We start from the raw sequence: 22,201 nt of genomic DNA on the forward strand, positions 1-22,201 counted from the left end.
GCTCCTGGCCTCTGGCAGACATGTGTCTGAATGTCAGCCTTCTGATTTCCACCTGTATGTTCTAGGATGAGAAACTTCACCCCTGAGTATTGTCTTCTCGTTTATGAAACTAGGACAACAAATCTGTGTTGGTTAGTCTTTCTGCGTACTCCTAACTTACCTGTCCTTTGTGGGGCCTACAGTCACTTTTCCTCCGCCAGCTGTTACTGATAGGAGCTGCCCTTTTTCTCTTTGCTCCCTCTGAGGCAACTGTTGACCTCATTTGCTCTATATTCACACCAGCCTGCATGTGCTCTACAAAATTTACCAGAATCTATGAAATCTCTGCCTTTCTTAAATGATTTTATTCACTTTATCATTAATCCTACATAATTATGTTCTTCTTTAATGCAGAGTTCAAAAGAATAGATTCACTTGTTTGATGGCAGTAAGTCAGTTCACCTTTTGCATAACTCAAGACTCTGGCATGTGGAGTAACGTATAGTGTTGGTGTCAGTTGTGATGTTTAAAATACAACACGAGCTGGCTCCCCGGCACCAACTTTGTTTGCCCGCTGCCTCGCGGCCGGAGTCGGTGGCGGAGTCCTCAGGGCTGGGCCCGACAAGGCCACCGCCCGCGGGGCAGGGGGTGGAGAGATGGCGGACGTGGTTGTCGGCAAAGAGAAGGGCGGGGAGCAGCGGCTGGTGTCGTTGCCTCTGTCCCGCATCCGGGTCATCATGAAGAGCTCCCCCGAGGTGTCCAGCATTAACCAGGAGGCGCTGGTGCTCACGGCCAAGGCCACGGAACTCTTTGTTCAGTATCTAGCCACCTACTCCTACAAACATGGCAGTGGAAGAGACAAGAAAGCTCTGACGTACAGTGATCTGTCACATACTGCAGAGGAATCAGAAACTTTTCAGTTTCTTGCAGCTATATTACCAAAGAAGATTTTAGCTAGTAAATACCTGAAAATGCTTTAACAGGGAAGAGGGGAGAAGATGAGGAAGAAAGAGAATGACAACAATGATGAATGTGACGATGACGAAGCTGAATCCTAAACAAACAAAGTGCTTTACAGATGAGCCTGGCAAGGCCTTCTGGATGGACAGCATTGCTTTGAAGCAAGCACAGCTCTGTGACTTCAGTCTCTTCACACCTCAGAGCCTCCGAGGAGACGGCATCTCCCCTGGCTCAGACAGCGTCTAAGGCAACTCCCCCGTAAGTAGCCAACAGGAAGTAACCCCAAGGACACCCCCTCTTTCAGGCCCACACTGCAGTTGAAGGTTACTGAGGACGAGCTGCCTACACAGTCAGGCTCTGCCAGTTGGTCTGCTACAGCTTGAAGCCGCAGAGGCAGACAACTTTGCTCAGTGTCGTAATTTACAAATAGACTTTGAAGAGTTTCTAAATATCAGCTGTGTAAATTCATATGTGTATATTTTGAAGTTAGGTCTTGTCAACAACTAGATCCAGTTTTAGGTAAATATGTGGTTTATGGGTAGTATGTTACATTTGAATTTTTGTATTTCGAGAACATTTTTTACTCTTTGTCCAACTATTGCTTTTTTTTTTTAAACTGTAAAAGATTATACTTTTCTGTTAAAATCTGTGTATATTTTCACAGTACATTGTTGTACGGAACTAGTTTTGAAGGCATTTATTGCTGTAGTGCTGTGCTTGCTACCTAAAACTTTGTAAGGTTTGGAAACAAACAGTCCTAAAACTCTTACTCCCAGAGAAAAATCCCAAGTCAAAATTATCAAATACAGAAAGAAATATTACCTCTGCATAAAAAAAAAAAAATACAACATGATGTTTTGATAGATCAAATTATGACCCGATAAAAGAAACATTTTGAAGCCAGTATCAATATGGTCTCCAATTGTTACCAGAATAAGGTTCTTGGCTTAGTCACTAGTCAAGAATGAGCAGGTAAGGCACGTAGTTTTCCACACGAGCAAAGCTTTATTGAAGAGGCTTGCAAGTGGAGATGAGGAGGGCCTAGAGCAAAGCAAACGCAAATGCACACGCACCCCCCCGCCCCCAGAACAAAAGAGGACTGCGTTTTTAAAAGTTCTTGGGCAGGAAAGATTCATGTTTATTCATAGACACAGGCAGGGATATGTCACCTAAGGTGAGCGCACAGCAGGCTTCCAAGATGGCTCCTGTCCTTGAGGCCTCTGGGACTCATAGCAGGACTTATTAGGGGGTGTCACGCCTACGCAGTCTCTTGCTCCCCGGTTTGATTCCCCGGCTGGGGCTGTAGCCCCTCACTGCCCCGGTGGAAGGAAGGTCACGCAGCGGTCACAGGTGGATGCTCTGCGCATGTCCCTGGGCCTGGCTTTCTCCAGCTGCTTCTGAAAGGCAACTTTAAGGAAGTCTGTGGGCTATTTTTAGATACCTTGGCCCATTGTTCTGGGGAATGGCTCTGTTTCTGTGCCTTGGCCCATTTCTTGTTTGTTTGCAGATTTGGGGGCCCCTCTGTTCTCTGTCTTACTAAGTCTCTAGGTTCCACACTCAACCCCCTATTACCTCCCTGATAGTATAGCCTATTTCTCTTCTACCTGATTCTCCTCTAACCACACCTGTCTCTTCGCTATTTCTCAAACAGGCACCCTCTGATCTCAGGGCCTTTGCTCCCTGTCTTACTCTCAGTTATACTTCAGGTGAATAATAAGTTTAATGCTTTAGAACTTACAGAAATAGTCACACCATGTTTATCCTCATTTTACAGAGAAATCAAGATTCAGGGAGAAGTGATTTGCCTCAAGTCACATAGCTGATTAAGTGGCAAAGCCAGGATTAAAAACCCAGCCTTTTTGCCTCCTATGATTTGCTCCTTTTTGTTTTATCACACTAGAATTGTCAAGGATATTAGACTCTCTTAAAAATGGTGAGATGCTAAACTATTATCCATTGGTCCCATCATTGAGAAGATCACCCAGTCTAAAATTCTTACTGCTGCCCCTGCCCCTGCCTTATACCAGCTTCTTAAGTTGCTTTATTTTCATAATGCCTCTCAGTCTTATCTAAAATTTTTATTTTATGCATGCTTTATACTTTTTTTTTTTATATACCAGCTTTTTGGACGGTATAACATATATCCACTAAATGGTGGTTCCAGAGGGCAGATAATTGTCTGTTTTGTTTATATCATATAAAGCCAAATAACTCATTGCTTTCAGGCTGATTTTGACTCAAGGTGACCCCATGTGTCACAGAGTCGAACTGTGCTCCACAGAGTTTTCTTGGCTGTAATTTTTACAGAAACAGTTTGCCAGGACTTTCTTCCATGGAGATTCTGGGTGAGTTTGAACCACCAAACTTTAGCTTAGCAGCCAACTGCACACCAGTTATGCCACCTGCTACTGGTATACACTGTTGGTGTTGTTTTAGGTGCCACTCAGTTGGTTTCGACACATACTGACCCTGTATACAACAGAACAAAATACTATCCAACTTTGCACCATCCTCACATTGTTGTAGCCACTGTGCCAGTTCATCTCATTGAGGGTCTTCCTCTTTTTTCATGACCCACTACCTTACTAAACGTAATGTCCTTCTCCAGGGACTGGTCACTCCTGATAACATGTCAAAAGTACACGAAATGACGTTTCGCCATCCTTGTTTCCAAGGAGCACTCTGGCTGTACTTCTTCCAAGACTGATTTATTCATTCTTCTGGGAGTCCACGGAATAATCAATTTTCTTTTCCAACACCATAATTCAAAGGCATCAAATTTTCACTGCTCTTCCTTATTCATTGTCCAGTTTTTGCATATATACATATGAGGAGATTGAAAAATCACGTCTTGGGTGAGGCCCACCTTACTCTTCAAAGTAACATCTTTGTTTTTCAAACTTTTTAAGAGGTCTTTTGCAATAGATTTGCCCAATGCAATACATCATTTGATATCTTCACTGCTGCTTCCATGGGCATTGGTTGTGGAGCCAGGTAGAATGAAATCCTTTACAACTTTAATCTTTTCTCCATTTATCATGATGTAGCTTATTGCCCAGTTGTGAAGATTTTTGTTTTCTTTATGCTGAGGTGTAATCCATACAGAAGGTAATAGTCTTTGACCTTCATCAGTAAGTGCTAAAGTTCTCTTCAGTTTCAGTAAGCAAAGATGTGTCACTTGCATATCACAGGTCGTTTAAGAGTCTTCCACCAATCCTGATGATGCATTCTTCTTCATATAGTCCAGCTTCTGGGATTATTTGCTCAGTATGTAGATTTAACAAGTATTGTGAAGTGATACAACTGTAACCCACACCTTTCCTGATTTTAAACCACTCAGTATCCCCTTGTTCTGTTCAAATGACTGCCTCTTAGTCTATGTACAGTTTCCACATAAACACAATTAATTATTCTGGAATTTTTGTTCTTCAAAATCTTATCCATAATTTGTTATGATCCACATAACATAGTCAATAAAACACATGCATACATCTTTCTGGTATCCTCTGCTTTCAGTCAGGATCTGACATCAGCAATGATATCCCCCATTCCACGTCTGAATCTGGCTTGAATTTCTGGCAGTTCCCTGTTGGTGTACTGCTACAATCGTTTTTGAAGTATCTTCAGCAAAATTTTACTTTCGTGTGGTATTAATGGAAACCCTGGCAGCGTAGTTGTTAAGTGCTACGGCTGCTAACCAAAGGGTCGGCAGTTCAAATCCACCAGGCGCTCCTTGGAAACTACGGGGCAGTTCTACTCTGTCCAATAGGGTCACTATGAGTCGGAATTGACTCGACGGCACTAGGTTTAGTTAGGATTTGGGTGGTATTAATAATATTTTTTGATAATTTTTGCATTCTGTTGGATCATCTTTCTCTGAAATAGCCACAAATATGGATCTCTCCTAGTCGGTTGGTCAGGTAGCTGTCTTCTAAATTTCTTGGCATAGACAAATGAGCACCTTCAGTGCTGCATCTTTTTGTTGAAACATCTCATTTGGTATTCTGTCAATTCCTAAAGCCTTGTTTTGTTTTGTTGCCAATTCCTTCAACGCAGCTTGGACTTCATCCTTCAGTGCCATCGGTTCTTGATCATATGCTACCTCATGAAATGGGTGAACAGCAACTGATTCTTTTTGGTACAGTGACTCTGTGTATTCCTTCCATCTTCTCTCGATGCTTTCTGTGTTGTTTATATTTTCCCCGTAGAATCTTTCACTATTGGGAATCAAGGCTTGAATTTTTTCTTTAGTTCTTTCATCTTGAGAAAATGCCTAGTGTGTTCTTTTCTTTTGGTTTTCTAACTGCAAGTCTTCACACATTTCATTATAATACTTTGTCTTTTCGAGCTGCCTTTTGAAATCTTCTGTTCAGCTCTTTTACTTCATCTTTTCTTCCATGCACTTTAGCTACTTGAGGTTCAAGAGCAAGTTTCAGAGTCTCTTCTTACATCTACTTTGGCCTTTTCTTTCTTTCCTGTCTTTTTAATGACCTTTTGCTTTCTTCATGTATGATGTCCTTGCACAACTTGTCTGGTCTTTGGCCGTTAGTGTTTGATGAGTCAAATCTATTCTTGAGATGGTCTCTAAACTCAGGCGAGGTGTACTCAGCATTGTATTTTAGCTCTTGTGATCTTGTTCTAATTTTCTTCAGCTTTAACTTGAACTTGCGTATGAAAAACTGATGGTCTATTCCACAGTTAGTTGCTTGCCTTTTTCTGACTGATGATATTGAGCTTTTCTATCATCTCTCTACAGATGTTGGCTTGATTCCTGTGTTTTCCATCTGGTGAGGTCCATGTGCCACCCTTTATGTTGTTCAAAAAGCTGTTTGCCATGAAGAAGTCATTGGTTTTGCAAAATTCTATCATGTGATGTCCAGCATTGTTTCTATCACCAGGGCCATATTTTCCAACTGAAACAGGCTGCTCAGCCATATCTTGAACAGTATCTGAGCCAATTCTTTTTTCCTTCTTCTTTCTTCTTTCTCTCCTTTCCCTCCCCTAGCCCATCCCTGCCTCCAAGTAAGATCCTGATGTTAGCTCCCCAAATGGTTAACTGTTAACCAATGTTTCCTCTAAGACTGTGGAAAACAAATGATATTGATCTAAGCCTGTCAAATAAGACAAAGGATGGCGCCAGCTACCCCCTGAGCTGTTGGAATAACGACAGGAAAAGATCAACACGTTTGAGATACGGCCACCAAAACCAAACAGAAGAAAGAGAGCGCACATTCCACAAGTCCCTAAAACTTATGGCACCTTTTCCCTTAAAAACCCGAACCCACTGGTAGTCTGGTGAGACAGACGACTTTAGGAGGAGGTCATTCCCCTCTGTCTCCATATATTGGTATATCTAATAAAGCTCTTGCTACCCACCTCACCCCTGTCTCAAGAATTGGCTATTTGTAGCAGGCGGCTCTAACTCGCAAAATTGCGGTAACACAACTACTATTCTTTCTTCTTTGTTTCCAAATTTTGCACTCCAGTGACCAATAATTATCAATGCATATTGGACTAGTTTCAGACTGTAGAAGTTGGTAAAAATCTTTGATTGCCTCATCTTTGGCAATGTTGGTGTATAAATTTGAATAATAGTTGTATTATCTGGTCTTCCTTGTAGGCATATGGATATTATCCTATCACTGACAGCATTGTACTTCAGGATAGATCTTGAAATGTTCTTCTTTGATTTGTCATTCCCAACATGGTAGGCCATATGATTGTCCTAGCCAGGGAAACCCAGGAAGCTGTACTCCTTTCCCTCCCTTGGAGACACAGATGCAGAAGGATCCCAGCCATGATAGGTGGCCCGAGTCAGAAAGTCTCTTTGTCCCACAGACCTGACTACCATCCACCTCCTGGAGTTATTGGGGCAGGCAGGAGCCACTCTTAGGGGAATTGTGACAAAAGTATCCAGCTGGGAAGCTCCCCCTCTTTCATGGACCACCAGGGTTCCAGCCTGGAAATCCTGCTACCACATCCGCAGAACCAGCAGGGACCAGTGGGAGGCCTAGCTACACCAGATAAACTGAGTACACTGCAGTAACACTATAAAGGCTCTAAAAAAATAAACTGTCGTTGGAACCTCAGCCAACAAAAGTAAGCCAGGGCCTGTCTGCTAAACCTAAACAGAGCAAATCCCTGGTTTAAAAAAAAGAAAAAAAAATGGTTTAAGATGTCCAGGATTAAATTAAAAAGAACCAAGAAAATTAGAATTGAAACAATCATCTAATGCCAACGTCAAGGTGAATCAGATGTTGTAAGTATTGGACAAGGATTTTTAATGTAGCCTTCTTTCAACAATCAATTACAAATTCTGTTGAAAAATAGAAAATTTCAGCAAAGAAATAAAAGCTGTAAAAAGACCCAAAGGGAAATTGTAAAAAGGAAAAATACAATAATAGAAATAAAAACTGAGAAGATGGGCTCAGTTGAGGATAGAATCAGAACTTGAGACTAGAACATTACAATTCATCAATAAGAACAATAGAGAGAAATTAAAAAAAAATAATACAAACAGCCTCAGGGACTTGTGGAAAAATAAAAAAAAGATATAATATTTTTCTAGTCAAACCCTCAAAAGGAGAGGGGAAAGAGAGTGTGGTTGAAAGATTATTGAATGAAATAGTGGTTTAAGACTTTACAAATTTGGTAAAAAGTAACTAGCCTCTTTAAATGTTTGGTAGAATTCTTCAGGACAACTTTCCAGGCCAGGGGTTTTCTCCATGAGAAAGGAAATAATGGATAAGAGCAGAAACCAATATAATTGAAAATGGAAAAACAACAGAAAAAAATCAATGGCACACAAAAATCTGGCTTTTCAAAAAATCAACAAAATTGAACAACCTCTAGGAAGAGTGAACAATAACAATATAAAAGGCAGACGATATAAGTCAGTGTCAGTAAAGGAGTTGCAAATATTACTACAGTTTCTGTACCATTAAATAATAACAAGGGAATAGAATAAACAAGTTCACACTAATAAATTTGACAACATAAAAGGTATAGATTAATTCTTCAAAAACCACAAAATTTAAAACACATCCAAGATGAAATACATAATCTTTGTAGTGCTATAACCATTAAAGAAGTTTATTTTATCATTTAAATGCTTCTGAAAAAGAAAATTCCAAGCCCAGAAGTGTATACTAGAGAATTCGAACAAACCTTAAAGAAGAATTACCACCAACTTTGTATCATCTGTTCCAGACATAGAAGAGAAGGGATACTCACAATCATCTTATAGTCTAAAACCAGACAAAGACAGTTAAAAAAAGAAGACTACAGATCAATATCTCTCATGGACTTAGGTGCAAAAATTCTCAAAAATGTATTAGCAAGCTAAATACAACAGTGTATAAAAAGAATGATAAAATGAGTAAGTGAGATTTATGGATAACCAGGCACGCAAGATAGGTACGACATTCGAAAATCAATCAATATAATCCAGCCTGTCAACAATCCAAAGAAAGAAAATCATATGATCTTATCAATTGCTGCCAAAAAAAAAAAAAAAAAAGTAATTGCAAAGGCCCAGTACCCTTTCATGATGAACAATCTCAGCAAGTTAGGAACACAGAGAACAATCTGAACTTGATAAATTACACCTACAAAAAACCTATAGCTAACATAATGTTTAAACACAGAGCAGTGAAACAGAATTGAAGATCCAAAAATAGACCTACGAATATGCTCAATTGATTTTTTTTTAATCAACTGATTTTTTACAAAGTTGCAAAATCAGATCAATGGAGGAAAGAGACTTTTCAACACATGATGCTAGAGCTATTGGCCATCCATAGGCAAAAAGAATTAATGTCAATATAAAACTCATGCCTTATACAAAAATAAACTCTAAATGTTTCATAGACTTAACTGTGAAAAGTAAAATTATAACTTGCTTTACAAAAAGCTTAGGAAAAAATCTTTGGCATTCAAGCAAGGTAAAGGATTCTGAGCCATGACACCAAAAGTTTGTATTCTCATTCTCTTCGTATGAGCTGCCACAGAGCAAAAGTTTTTAATTTTCATGGGATCCAATTTAGCAATTTTTCATTTGCTGATATGGCAGGACTCAAAATGAGAAGAAACAGCTACAAACGTCCAATAATCAGAACATAGAGTGTACGAAGTATGAATCTAGGAAAACTGGAAATCGTCAAAATGAAATGAAACACATAAACATCCACATCCTAGAGCAGAAATTAACTGGTATTAAGACAGGGAGCAAAGGCCCTGAGAGCAGACGGTGCCTGTTTGAAAAATAGTGAAGAGACTGGTGTGGTTAGGGGAGAAGCAAGTAAAAGAGAAACAGACTATACTATCAGGGAAGTAATAGGGGGTTGAATGTGGAACCTAGAGACTTAGTAAGACAAGGAACAGAGGGGCACCCAAATCTACAAAGTAACAAGCAATGGGCCAGGGCACAGAAACAAAGCCATTCCCCAGAACAATGGGGCAGGGTATCTAAAAAGAGCCTGCAAACTTCTTTAAGGTTGCCTTTCAGAAGCAGCTGGAGAAAACCAGGCCTAGGGACATGTGCAGAACATCCACCTGTGACCGCTGTGTGACCTTCCACCAGGGGCAGTGAGGGGCTACAGCCCCAGCTGGGGAATCAAACCCAGAGAAAGGGAGACTGTGCAGGGATGACACCCCATAATAAGTCCTGCTATGAATCCCAGAGGCCTCTAGGACAGGAGCTATCTTGGAAAGCTGCAGCGCGCTCACCTTAGATAACATATCCCCGCCTGTGTCTATGAATGAACATGAATCTTTTACAGCCCAAGAACTTTTAAAAACGCGGTCCGTCCTTTGTTCTATGAGAAGTGGTGGGAGGGTAATGCGTTGCTCTAGGCCTTCCTCCTCTCCGCTTGCAAGCCTCTTCAATAAAGCTTTGCTCGTGTGGAAAACTACGTACCTTACCTGCTCATTCTTGACCAGTGAGAGGCAAGAACTTTATTCCGGTAACAATTTTGGTGAGCTAGGAGCCAATTTTTTTTTAGGAGCCAGGATGCACAAAGGGGTTCTTTGCATCCTGTTTAGTGGAGAGGAGAATTGCTTGACTCTGCTGGATGAACAAAGCAGGCGCCGAGACTGATTTAGTCTCACATTTCTCCACTGGGCAAGGACTTCTGCCGTTTACTCCTCACGGCCCAACCTTAGTTTCATTTTCCTCCCGAACAAACTTCCTGTCTTTCTGTCTGTTTTTCCTTGGAAACGTGAAGCGCAATGATGAGGACTCAATAGAAATGCGAGTGACGGATGAGTTGCTCGCCCCGGTAAGACCACCTGGAAGTCTCCCATGGATGGGTGTCTCATACTGTGGGGGCCGGAGGCCCTAGTGAAGGGTGAAGCGTCCCCAGAGCGACGGGCCTAAACTGACCCTAGGGACCAAGGGACGTCTTCTAAAGGGTCTCCAGTGCAGTGGGTCATTTGACCCTAGGGACCAAGAGATACTTTAAACCAGGAACTAGGGGTCTCCTGGTCAGAAATTACTACAGAAAAGTCTACAGTGTCCCCAGAGCAATGGGTCATTTGACCCTACGGACTAAGGGACACATTTCACGGAGCGTCCCCACAGCGATGGGCTTTTCAAGCCCTAGGGACCAAGGGACACCTTCTGTTTGACCCCAGGGAGTAGGGAATTTCTGACCTACTGGTAGCGCACTCTTGGCAGGAACTGCAGCCTGCACCTTTTCCTCTCTTTGCTCTCCTCTCAAGCTGGCCTTTTGCCCAGCCATTTGTTTCAGCTGTCATTTTGTGTGTCTGAATATTGTCTGTCTCTAGATGGTACACCCTGTTTCTGGTGGAATGCATGTAGAGGTCTCTGGATTGAGAGATTGAAGTCCCTCCCTTTGGTATTGGAGATAAGAGGTATCTAGAAGATCAAAGTAAAGGTTCAGATATTCCTGACTTGTCTGGACCAAGGGCTCTCTGTTTGTCTTATGTGTGACCGGAGCTGTCTGGGAGTTTGAGACTGTGAGATTGTCTCAGTTGCCTCTGTCTGTGTCTTGTTGGTCGAGTTGATACTTGTTGTCTGTGTGCGCCCCAGAATATTTGGCCTTGGATCTTACTGAGTAGATTCTTACTAACTCCTTCCCAGATCTCTTTCTCCCTTTTTGTTGTCCTATAAAAGGGAGATAGCTACCAGTACTTGGGCCTCGTGTAAACTTGATTCTCTGGAAAAGATAACCCATTCACAGAGCAAAATCTATACTCAGGGACTTCGAAACTCTTGGCAGCTTTGTGAAATTGCTTGAACTGCTTAAAAATCTTGAGATAGCAGGGTAGAGTTGATTGGACCAGATCTTCAAATCACCAGGACATCCATTCTACGGATCTCCATCCAGCCCCAGGGTCTTTAGTGATAGGACATAAGTAATACAGGATGGGTTCTGGTTCTACTACCCCCAAGGACTGTCCCTTGGGCTGCTTATTGAGCAATTGGTCATCTTTTGCTTTAGACTGATTAACAAAAGAGCGGTTGATCTTTCTTTGCAATACAATTTGGCCACAATATTCTCTAGGAAATCAGGAGACTTGGCTTAGGAATGGGAGCCTTTCCTATAATACCATCCGTCAGCTGGATCTATTTTGTAAGAGAGAAGGAAAATGGGGAGAGATCCCTTATGTATAAGCCTTCATGGCCCTTTATCAAGACCCAAATCCTAGAGCCAAATGTAAATTTAAAAGAGAAGGAGAGAAATTTGTTAAACTGTTCTTACTGAAGTCAGAAGAGGGGAAGATTTACTTTTGGATGCCCTTTTCCAAACCCCAGTTAAACCTACTGCACCTCCAAATGTGCAGGAGGAGGTACCCACCGTGAGTTCCTCCTCCGATCTCCTTGAGGCTGTAAACTCAGAGTCTCTGCTATATATCCCTTTGACTGGTAATTCAGTTAATTTAGAGTCCATACCGAGGGAATCGTGAAAATGCTCTTTCGTCAACATGTGCACCACTATCCCCTTCACTTACCCCAGTTCCAACAGAACCTAACCCTTTAATTTACCAACCTTCTCCTATGGGATTGAGATTGGGAAATAAGTTGTACCCATTTTTCCTCCTAAACAAGGCCCAAGGATGTACCCCTTAAGACAGGTAGCTGATGAGAACGGAAGAATCACACAGGTACATGTCCCCTTCTCAGTCTCTGACCTTACCTTATGTAAAGAAAAGTTGGGGAGTGTCTCTGAAGATCCTGAAAAATTTAGAGATGAATTCATGAAACTTAGTCTGAACCTTAATCTAACTTGGGGAGATGTTATGGTTATTCTTACTCATTGTTGTTCCTCTGATGAAAAGGCTAGAATTCTGACAAAGACCAGAGAGTATGCTGAGTCTTTAGGAAATATACCAATATTGACCCCAAAAGTAGGGAAAGGAAAGCCTTAACAGCCATGCATTTTATCTCCCAGTCTGCATCAGACATAAGACGGAAGCTACAAAAATTGGAAGCAGGCCCCCAGACCTCACTCTCCCAACTGGTGGAGGAGGCTTTTAGGGTATTCAATAATAGGGACGTGGCTGCTGAGGAGAAAGCAAAGAAGGAATCCAAAGAAAAAATGAAGAGAAAAGCCCGTACGTTGGCAATTGCTTTCCAAGGCCACCCATCTTGAGGTAACCCCAGAGGACCCCAAAAGCCTGGATTTGGGCCAGACCAGTAGCCAGTGAGTATAGACCCTGAACAGTGTGGGTATTGTCAAAAGCAAGGCCATTGGAAGGTGGAGTGTCCTGAGCACCCTAAAGCAGGATGCCTGGATGACCTCCCTCGAAGGTCTGGACCGACAACCCCCGTTCAGGGAATGATGATATTCTCAGAAGAAGGTCTTGAAGAGACCGAACACTGACAGGGCTCTGGAGCTCGCCTAGCTCCCAACCACACCATCAATATCTCCATGGGAGAGCCCAGGGTTACACTCGACGTGGAAGGTAAGGAGATTGAATTTGTTTTGGACACAGGAGCCACCTTCTCTACTTTGAATTACTTGATAGCCCCTCTTTCTAGGGGGGATTTGTGTAATTACTGGCCTAGGCGGGAAGTCCAGAATTAGGAAATTCACTCGTCCCCTCTTGTGTCTCATAGGACCATACTCACTAACACACTCTTTCCTCTATGTCCCAGAATGCCCAGTGGCTTTGTTGGGACAGGATCAAATGAATAAGCTTGGGGCAAAAATACATTTAGAGACAGATTTAATAGGTTTCAAAAGTGAGAACCTAGAGTTACTTATGTTATTAACTAATGCATCCCAACCTAGAGACCAAATACCACCAGACATTTTAAGTCAGGTGACCCCAACAGTGTGGGATACAGCCACACCAGGGAAGGCAAAAGCTATAGAACTGGAACTCATTAAACTAAAACCATGAGTACCTTACCCCTGGAGGAAACAATACCCACTGAAGCCCGAAGCTCAAGTTGGCATCAAACCTTTGTTAGAACATTGCTTATTAATTAGACCTTGTCAATCACCCTGTAATACTCCAATACTCCCAGTAAAGAAACCAGATGGAACCTATAGGTTTGTACAAGACTTAAGGGCAGTTAATGAAGTAGTAGTTCCTATACAGCCCATGGTCCCCAATCCCTACACTCTTCTAACACAAGTCCCAGGAGACGCCCAATATTTTACTGTCTTAGATCTGAAGGATGCCTTCTTTTGCATACCTTTACATCCTCAATGCCAATTTCTTTTCACCTTTGAATGGAGATACCCAGACACGCAAGAAAATACACAATACTCTTGGACCCGGTTACCCCAGGGTTTCCAAGATTCACCCCATTTATTTGGAAATGCCCCGGCAAAAGAATTAAGATAAATATCTTTGCCAAAAAGCACATTATTACAGTATGTTGATGATTTATTATTGGCCAGCAGGACCAAAGAGACCTCAGATACAAATACCATCCTTTATTAAACTTCTTGGGAAAGAGGGGATATCGGGTATCCCCGAAAAAGGCACAAATTTCCCAAACCCAGGTGCATTACCTTGGATTTATCCTGATGTCTGGAAAGCGAATGCTGGCCCCTGACAGAAAGACGGTGATCACAGAGTATCCCATCCCCAAAACCAAGAGACAACTTCGGGGATTCTTGGGGATGGCCAGATTTTGCAGAATTTGGATTCCCAACTTTGGCCTTATAGCAAAACCATTATATGAGGCCCTAAGAGGAGAAGAGAGGTCACCCCTAGAATGGACAGCTGAATGCCAGCAAGCATTTGAGAGCCTAAAAAGTAATCTTGGGCAAGCCCCAGCCTTAGGACTGCATGATGTAAGGAAGTTGTTCAAATTATATGTTCATGAAAAACAGGGAGTGGAGCTAGGAGTTCTTACTCAGGGTGTAGGGGCAGTTATCTGACCTGTAGCCTATTTCTCCAAACAGTTAGACTTCCTGGCCCAGGGCTGGCCAGCATGCCTACGAGCAGTAGCTGCAACTGCTTTCCTCTAGAATCCTCTAAGTTTACTCTGGGAAAACTCACTGAAGTATATACACCCCGCCAAGTACAGGCAGTCTTGGAAGTCAAGGGAAATCACTGGCTATCAGGTGGCAGGATTATCAATACCAGGCACTCCTCCTAGATACCTCGGTGTGCCAGACTTTGAACCCTGCCACCTTTTTACCACCCCTGAAAGTATCAGAGCCTATTCATAACTGTATAGAAGTAGTTAGTGAGGTCTACTCTAGTTGTCCAGACCTCCAAGAAAAACCCCTAGAAAACCCAGAGGCTGAATGGTACACGGGTGGAAGCAGCTTTGTCGAGCAAGGCATCCATAAAGCAGGCTATGCAATTGTCAACCAGACTGGTGTTATTGAGGCAAGAGCTTTACCACCAGGAACATCAGCCCAAAAAGCTGAGCTAACTGCCCTGGCGCGTGCCCTCTAATTAGGAGAAGAAGAAACTCTGAATGTGTACACAGGTTCAAAATTTGCATACCTTATTCTTCATGCACATGGTGCCATTAGGAAAGAAAGGAGAATGTTAACAGCTCGAAATTCCCCTATAAAATATAAAGAGTTAATCCTAGAACTGCTAGAAGTAGTACATAAGCCTAAAGAGTTAAAAAAAAAAGTTAGCAGTAATTAATTGCAAGGGACACCAGAAAGACAACTCACTAGAAGCAATGGGGAATCACAAGGCTGATTTGGCTGCTAAAGCTGCTGCAAGGATAGTAGAGACATCACAATTAATGGCCTTCATTCCTTACAGATTAAATCAGTTCGAGCCAAAATATACCCAAAAAGGAGAAGAGGAAGGGAAAGGAAAGGGTTTTTTCTTATGATGAGACAGGATGGATGAAGAATGATGAGGGAGTATTATATGTGCCTGAGTATTTATTATGGAAAATAGTAAAAGCCCTTCATGATGCCACACACTGTGGCAGAGACACACTCTTAGGACTATTGTCTAAGTGTGTAAAAGGAATAGGGCTACACAATGTAGTTAAATTACCAATAGTTGTGAGACCTGTCTAAGGAACAACCCCACAAAGCCACCCTATACCCCCACCTCTGGTTAAACCTGTCCAACATCAGGGTACATACCCAGGGGAGGACTGGCAAATAGATTTCACTGTTATGCCATCCAAGCAGGGACTAAAATACCTGTTGGTGTTTGTAGATACCTTCACTGGATGGGTAAAAGCTTTTCCTACTAGAACAGAAAAGGCTTTAGAAGTGGGAAAATTCCTATTAAAAGAAATAATTCCCCGATTTGGACTACCAAGGTCTTTACAATCTGACAGTGGCCCAGCATTCATAGCAAAAATAACCCAGGCTCTCTCCACAGCCTTATGCATAAATTATAAGTTACATCCTCAGTCCTCAGGAAAAGCAGAGAAGATGAATCAGACTCTAAAAAAGACATTGGCAAAGCTATGCCAAGAGACTCAAGAAACTTGGATTAAATTATTACCCATAGCCCTCATGAGAGTTAGGGCTGCCACTAGGGGAGATTTAAAACTCAGTCCGTATGAAATGCTATATGGAAGGCTCTTTTTAACAACAGATTTACTATTGGACCCTGAACTACACCAACTTCTTAAATATGTTACCCATCTGCGACAAGTACAGAAGGCCCTAAGAGAATATGGTAATAATGTGCTCCCCACACCAGGAAAAGGAACCCCTACTCCTGTTAAGCCAGGAGATACTGTCCTTCTTAAAACCTGGAAAGAAGGATCGCCTGAAGATCAGCTGTCTGAAAAATGGAACGGGCCCTTCCAGGTTATACTGACCACCCCTTCAGCAGTCAAACTTAAAGGAATCACTACATGGATTCATAACTCTCGAATTAAGCTTTGTACCCCACAGGAGCTGGCCGATAGAGTTGATGGACAAGGAGACACCTACACCTGTGAACCAATAGAAGACTTGAAGCTTCTCTTCAAAAAGGATGACCTAAACCTCATCAGAAGCACCAAAAGAGAAGCAAACATGCTCCTGTGAACCACAAGAAAACCTAAAGCTTCCCTTCAGAAGAGTACAGATAAGTGATCTGTTTCTCTTTACTTGCTGTATAACTCTAGTCCTTTCCCAGGCCCCGTCTAACATTCTTACCCTGGGCTGCCAATCTTTTACTTGTGAGGACTTGTCATCACCTCCTCGGTACCCCCTCGACTGGTGCCAGGGTACTATGCCCCGGCTGAAAGAGGAAGCTTCCACCAGAAGCTAAAAATGCCATCTGATGGCTCCTTAACAGCAGAACAGTAGTAGGACTCAATAAGATGCTCCAGCAACCAAGCTGGAAACATCTGTAGATAATCCCTGCCTATTTGCAGTGCTACCAACTGACTCCCCAAGAAGTGGTCCTGATGGTGCCTACTAATTTAGATCAGGTAGCGAGAGACTTCTACTTGGTTAGGCAAGAACAATGCCCCAGTCCAGCAGGAAGAAGTTACAGAAGCAGAGACCTCCATTCATATTCCCATAAAGATTTATGGGGTTGAAGTCCCTCAGGGGGGAGAAGACAGGGAGCAAAGGCCCTGAGATTGGAGGGTGCCTGTTTGAAAAATAGTGAAGAGACTGGTGTGGTTAGGGAAGAAGCAAGGAGAAATAGAAGGGAGGTAATGGGGGTTGAGTGTGGAACCTAGAGACTTAGTAAGACAAGGAACAGAGGGGCACCCAAATCTGCAAACAAAGTAACAAGAAATGGGCCAGGGCACAGAAACAAAGCCGTTCCCCAGAACAATGGGGCAGAGTATCTAAAGATAGCCCACAAACTTTTTTAAAGTTGTCTTTCAGAAGCAGCTAGAGAAAACCAGGCCCAGGGACATGTGCAGAACATCCACCTGTAACCGCTTTGTGAGGGGCTACAGCCCCAGCCAGGGAATCGAACCCGGACAGTGGGAGACTGTGCAGGCATGATACCCCATAATAAGTCCTGCTACGAATCCCAGACGCCTCCAGCACAGGAGCCATCTTGGAAAGCTGCTGCATGCGTACCTTAGTTAACATATCCCCTCCTGTGCCTATGAGTAAACATGAATCTTTTCCAGCCCAAGAACTTTTAAAAACTCAGGCCTGTCTTTTGTCCTATGAGATGAGGGTAAGCGTTGCTCTAGGCCCTCCTCATCTTCGCTTGCAAGCCTCTTCAATAAAGCTTTGCTTGTGTGGAAAAGTGCGTGCCTTACCTGCTCATTCTTGACCAGTGAGAGGCAAGAACCTTATTCCAGTAACAGTATTGGCCATTTTAACTGGTCAATGATATGATCTACTATGCCAGGAATGACATCTTGAAGAGGAATGGCATTATATTTATTATCAAAAAGAATATTTCAAGATCTATCCTGAAGTACAATGCTGTCAGTGATATGTTAATATCCATAGTCCTACAGGGAAGACCAGTTAAAACTATTATTCAAATTTACACACCAACCACTAAGCCAAAAGATGAAGAAACTGAAGATTTTTACCAACTTCTACAGTCTGAAATTGATTGAACATGCAATCAGGTTGCATTGATAATTACTGGTAATTGGAATGGGAAAGTTGGAAACAAAGAAGGATCAGTAATTTGAAAATATGGCCTTGGTGACAGAAGTGATGCCAAACATAACATGATGGAGTTTTGGAAGACCAGTGACTTCTTCAGCGCAAATACATTTTTCAACAAAAAAAAAAAAAAAAATTTTTTTTTTTTTTTTTAGTAAAAGGCTGCTATAAACATGGACCTTGCCAGATGGAATACACAGGAGTCAGACAGACTACATCTGTTGAAACAGATAATGGAAAAGCTCAGTATCATCAGTCAGAACAAGGCCAGGGGCAGACTGTGGAACATACCATCAGTTGCTCATATGCAAGAACGAAGAAAACTAGAACAAGTCCACCAGAACCAAAGTACAACTTGAGTATATCTCACCTGAATTTAGATACCATCTCAAGAATAGATTTGACATGTTGAACACTAATGACTGAAGACCAGCGGAGTTATGGAGTGACATCTAGAATATCATACACGAAGAAAGCAAGAAGTCATTAAAAAGACAGGAAAGAGAGAAAGAAAAGGCCAAAATAGATGTCAGAACAGACTCTGAAACTTGCTCTTGAATAACCTGTGTTATTCAGATGCCACAGCTTTGTTTGCTGTAAGTGAAGAGACTTGAAGCATTTGCTGATGAAGATCAAAGACTATAGCCTTCAGTATGAATGACACCTCAACATAAAGAAAAGAAAAATCCTCATAACTGGACCAGTAAGCAACATCATGATACATGGAGAAAAGACTGAAGTTGTCAAGGATTTCATTTTACTTGTGTCCACAATTAATATCCTTCCATTAGCTAAACCAAATGGAAGAAATGATGATGTAAAAGAGCTGAACAGAAGATTTCAAAGGGCAGCTTGAAAAGACAAAGTAAAGTATTATAATTAAATGTGTAAACATCTGGAGTTAGAAAACTGAAAGGGAAGAACACACTCAGCATTTCTCAAGCTGAAAGAACTGAAGAAAAAATTCAAGCTTTAATTTCCAATAGTGAAGGATTCTGTGGGGAAAATATTAAAAGATGTAGGAAGCATCAAGAGAAGCTGGAAGGAATACACAGTCACTGTACCAAAAAGAATCAGTCGCTGATCAACCATTTCAGCTGCACTGAAGGCACTGGCAAAAAAAACCAAGGCTTTAGGTGATCGACAGAATACCAAATAAGATGTTTCAGTGAGCAGATGCAGCACTGGAGGTGCTCACTAGTCTATGCCAAGAAATTTGGAAGACAGCTACCTGACCAACTGACTAGAAGAGATCAGTATTTGTGGTCATTCCAGAGAAAGGTGATCCAACGGAATGCAGAAGTTATCGAACAATATCATTAATACCACCCGCAAGTAAAATTTTGCTGAAGGCCATTCAGCAGTTGCAGCAGTATATTAACACGGAACTGCCAGAAATTCAAGCGGGGTTCAGAAGAGGATGTGGAAAAAGGGATATCATTGTTGATGTCAGATGGATCCTTGCTGAAAACACAGAATACCGGAAGGTGTTTACCTGTGTTTTATTGACTGTGAAAAGGCATTTGACTGTGTAGATCATATCAAATTATGTATGGCTTTGCAAAGAAAGGGAATTCCAGAACCGTTCATTGTGCTCAGGAGGAACCTGTACATAGACCAGGAGGCAGTCATTCACACAGAGCAATGGCAAACTGCGTGGTTTAAAGTCAGGAAAAGCGTACATCAAGGTTATTTCCTTTCACCATACTTATTCAATATGTATGGCAAGCCGATAGTCTGAGAAGCTGGAGTATATGAAGAAGAATGGGGCATCAGGATTGGAGGAAAACTCATTCACAACCTGTGTTATTCAGATGACAGAACTTTGCTTGCTGTAAGTGAAGAGGACTTGAAGCATTTACTGATGAAGATCAAAGACTACAGCCTTCAATATGGATAACTCAACATAAAGAAAAGAAAAATCCTCACAACTGGACCAATGAGCATCATCATGATAAATGGAGAAAAGATTAAAGTCAAGGATTTCATTTTACTTGGGTCCACAATTAACACCCTTAGAAGCAGCGGTCGTGAAATCAAAGGATATATTGTACTGGATAAATCTGCTGCACAAGACCTCTTTAAAGTGTTAAAAGAAGCAAAGATGTCACCTTGAAGACTAAGGTGACCTGATCCAAGCCATGGTGTTTTCAATCGCCTCATATGCATCCGAAAGCTGGACAATGAATAAAGAAGACTGAAGAAGAATAGTTGCCTCTAAATTGTAGTGTTGATGAAAAATATTGAATATACCATGGACTACCAGAAGAACGAAAAAATTTGTGTTGGAAAAAGTACAACTAGAATGCTCCTTAGAAGCATGGATGGTGAGACTCTGTCTTACATACTTTGGACATGTTGTCAGGAAAGATCAGTCCCTGGAGAAGGACACCATGCTTGGTAAAGTAAAGTGTCAACGAAAAAGAGGAAGACCCTCAGTGAGATGGATTATCACAGCGGCTGCAACAGTGGGCTCAAGACCGGACAGTGTTTCCTTCTCTCATGCAGTGTTTAGTGTCAGAACTGACTCAACAGCACCTAACAACAGCAACGGGCATCTTTGTCTGGTTCCTATTCTCAAGGGGAATGCTTTCAGACTGTTTCCATTTAGGATGATGTTGGCTGTCAACCTGTATAAATGCCCTTTATTATGTTGAGGAATTTCCCTTCTATTCCTATTTTGCTGAGAGTTTTTATCCTGAATGGGTGTTGGACTTTGCCAAATGCCTTTTCTGCATCAATTGATAAGACCATGTGGTTCTTGTCTTTTGTTTTATTTATGTGATGGATTACATTGATTGTTTTTCTAGTGTTGAACCATCCCTGCATACCTGGTATGAATCCCACTTGGTCATGGTGAATTATTTTTTTTGATATGTTGAGTTCTATTGGCTAGAATCTTGTTGAGGATTTTTGCATCTATGTTCATGAGGGATATTGGTCTGTAATTTTCTTTTTCTGTGGTGTCTTTACCTGGTTTTAGTATCAGGGTTATGTTGGCTTCATAGAATGAGTTTGGGAGTATTCCATCATTTTCTATGCTCTGAAATACCTTAACTAGCAGTGGTTTAACTCTTCTGTAAAAGTTTGGTAGAATTCTCCAGTGAAGCCATCAGGTCCAGGGCTTTTTTGTTGTTGTTGTTGTTGTCAGGAGTTTTTAAATTACCTTTTCAATCTCTTCTTTTGTTATAGGTTCATTTAGTTGTTTACCTCTGTTTATGTTAGGTAGGTAGGTGGTGTGTTTCTAGAAATTGGTCTGTTTCCTCTAGGTTTCAAATTTTTTAGAGTACAATTTTCCATATTATTCTGTTATGATTATTTTAATTTCAGTTGGGTCTGTTGTGATATTGCCCATCTCATTTCTCATTTGGGTTATTTGCTTCCTCTACTGGTTTTATTTTGTCAGTTTGGCCAGTGGTTTACTGATTTTGTTGATCTCTTCAAAGAACCAGCATTTGGTCTTGTTAACTCTTTCAGTTCTTTTTCTGTTCTTTATTTCATTTAATTCTGTTCTAATTTTTATTATTTGCTTTCTTCTTGTGCGCAAGGGCTCCTTTTGCTGCTCTCTTTCTATTTGTTCAAGTTGTAGGGATAATTCTTTGTTTTTGGCCTTTTCTTCTATTTGGAGTTGTGCATTTATTGCTATAAATTGACCTCTGAGCACTGCTTTTGCCATGTCCCAAAGGTTCTGGTAGGATGTTTTCATTCTTATTTGATTCTGTGAATTTCTTTATTCCGTCCTTAATTTCTTATATAACCCAGTAGTTTTTGAACAAAGCATTGTTCAGTTTCCATGTGTTTAATTTTTTTTTCCTGCTTTTTCTGTTATTGATTTCTACTTTTATGGCTTTATGGTCAGAAAAAATACTTTGTAATATTTTGATGCTTTGTATTCTGTTAAGACCTGCTTTATGGTGTAATAATGTGGTCTATTCTGGGGAATGTTCCATGTGCATCCGAAAAGAAAGTATATTTGGCTGCTGTTGTGTGGAGTGTTCTATATATGTCTATGAGATCAGGTTGGTTGATTGTGGCATTTAGATCTTTAGTGTCTTTATTGAGCTTCTTTTTGGATGTTCTGTTATTCACCAAAAGTGGTGTGTTGAAGTCTCCTACTATTATTGTGGAGCAGTCTATCTCACTTTTCAACGGTGTTAGAGTTTATGTATTTTAGAGCTGTGTCATTGGGTGTATAATGTTTATTATGGTCATGTCCTTCTGGTGTATTGACCCTTTAAACATTATATAATGTCCTTCCTTAACCTTTA

At 41.4% G+C, this 22,201-nt stretch overlaps 1 pseudogene; it reads left to right on the forward strand.

The window, feature by feature from the left end:
• The first annotated feature begins 615 nt into the window (after positions 1–615).
• On the forward strand, positions 616–1,037 carry LOC126081863 (chromatin accessibility complex protein 1-like; annotated as a pseudogene).
• The last annotated feature ends 21,164 nt before the right edge of the window (positions 1,038–22,201 follow it).

Source organism: Elephas maximus, chromosome 8, assembly GCF_024166365.1.
Source record: "Elephas maximus indicus isolate mEleMax1 chromosome 8, mEleMax1 primary haplotype, whole genome shotgun sequence".
NCBI classification, from domain to species: Eukaryota; Metazoa; Chordata; class Mammalia; order Proboscidea; family Elephantidae; genus Elephas; species Elephas maximus.